We start from the raw sequence: 1922 nt of genomic DNA, 5'->3' as shown, positions 1-1922 counted from the left end.
CGAAGTAAAGCCCCTTGTCTTCGCAATTCTTCTGTTTCGAGATTTAATTTATTTCTTTTCATTTTATTTCTTTTTGCGCGATTCAAAATTACAGCTTTTAATAGCTTTGATTCTTGCTTGAATGCATGCCCTGATGCCCTCTCCTCCAGAATACTCGTTATTTTGAAGTTTCAGGCTTCGAATTTTAGGGTTCTATTGCCTCTTCCTCCAAACATAACATGGAGGCCATGGCTGGTAACCCTAGAAACAGTAGACTAAGATATCCACCCAAAAGTATTTCATCGAAAACTCCTAGGCATTCATCGCCGATTCCAAAATCGCATAAGGCTTATCAGTTTCCATCCTACTTTGACGCACCGGAAGTTTCATCGTCAGCCAGAACCATCTGCGATATTCTCACTCGAGCATCGCCTAATGATATTGAATCAGCGCTTTCCTCCGCCGGATCAAACCTTCTGCGGATACTGTCCATGAAGTCTCAAACTTTCCTACAACTACCCTTCTTCTGCGGTGAAGTTCTTCCGCTGGGCGGGGCAGCAGCTAAAGAAGCATACGGCCGTGCGTGGAACGTAATGGTCGATCTGTTGGGGAAGAACCACTCTTTGAACCCATGTGGGATGCAATTCGATCAATGAAGCAAGAAGGGGCGCTTTCTTTGTCACATTGTGTGTCTGCTTTTGAGAGTTATTGCATGGCTAGTAGGTTTAATGAGGCTGTGATGAGCTTTGAAGTTATGGACAGATATGGGATTCAGCAAGATGTCGTAGCGGTGAATTCGTTATTGAGTGCGATGTGTCGTGAAGATAATCAAACTTCAAGAGCCATGGAATTCTTTGGAAAAATAAAGGAAAAGATACCTCCTGACGGGGACACGTTCTGTTTTTATTGGAAGGGTGGGAGAAAGAAGGGAATGTAGCAAAAGCTAAGAGTGCTTTTGGCGAGATGATTGTTCGCGTTGGATGGAGCCCAACAAATGTGTCTGCTTATGATCACTTCCTGACACTCTTGTTCGCGGGCTGCGATTGATGAGGCCATCAAATTTCTTAGAGTTATGAAGGAACATGACTGCTTACCAAGTTTGAAATTCTTTACTGATGCTCTTGATATTCTCACAAAGCAAAATGATGCTGCTCGTGCTATCCTTATTTGGAAAATAATGTGGATGGTGGGTTGATGCCCACCTTGACATGTACAATGCCATGATTGGCTTGGTCTGCATCAACAATGAGATTGGTCATGCATTTCAGCTACTCGATGAGATGGTCTTCCATGGCGCTTTTCCTGACTCTTTAACTTATAACATGATTTTTGAATGCTTGGTGAAGAACAAAAAGGTTCGTCCAACTGAAAGGTTCTTTACTGAGATGATCAAGAATGAATGCCCGCCAACGCATTCTAATTGTGCGGCAGCCATCACAATGTTTTTTGATTGTGATGACCCTGAAGCAGCGAACGAGATTGGGAGTTACATGGTTGATAATCATGTCAAGCCACTTGATGAAAGTGCTAATGCGTTGCTTTTGGGTCTGTGTAGCTTAGATAGGTTACCAGAGTTGAGAAGGTCTGCAGAAGACATGTTGGACAGAAACGTTAATATATATGAATCAACTATGAGGAGGTTGAAAGATGCTTTCTATAGAGAAGGTAGAAGTGGACGAGACAGATATGATCTTCTCTATCAGAGGCGGAGAGCTCGTATGTTAGTGTAATATATAACACTATAACTCACTATATTTTCTTTACGTTTAGTTTTTTGTTCATGGGGAATCATTTTTGAAGGCATGGTGGCCTTCTTATTCTTGGCCATCTTGGATCCATCTTTAAAAGAGTGTTCTACAAGCTCCATATGTCCATCCTGTTTCACTTCCACGAACACCTGGTCCTCCTTTCATTCTTTCCTGTTGATTCTTTTCCTAATGAAC

General features: G+C 42.2%; 1 pseudogene; it reads left to right on the top strand.

The window, feature by feature from the left end:
* Nucleotides 1–149: 149 nt before the first annotated feature.
* LOC114751410 (pentatricopeptide repeat-containing protein At1g77360, mitochondrial-like) lies at nucleotides 150–1717 on the top strand (annotated as a pseudogene).
* Nucleotides 1718–1922: the final 205 nt, after the last annotated feature.

Source organism: Neltuma alba, unplaced genomic scaffold (assembly GCF_004799145.2).
Source record: "Neltuma alba isolate B1F8T4 unplaced genomic scaffold, ASM479914v2 tig00006901_pilon, whole genome shotgun sequence".
In the NCBI taxonomy this organism is placed as follows: Eukaryota; Viridiplantae; Streptophyta; class Magnoliopsida; order Fabales; family Fabaceae; genus Neltuma; species Neltuma alba.
This window is presented reverse-complemented; position numbering and strand designations above follow the sequence as displayed.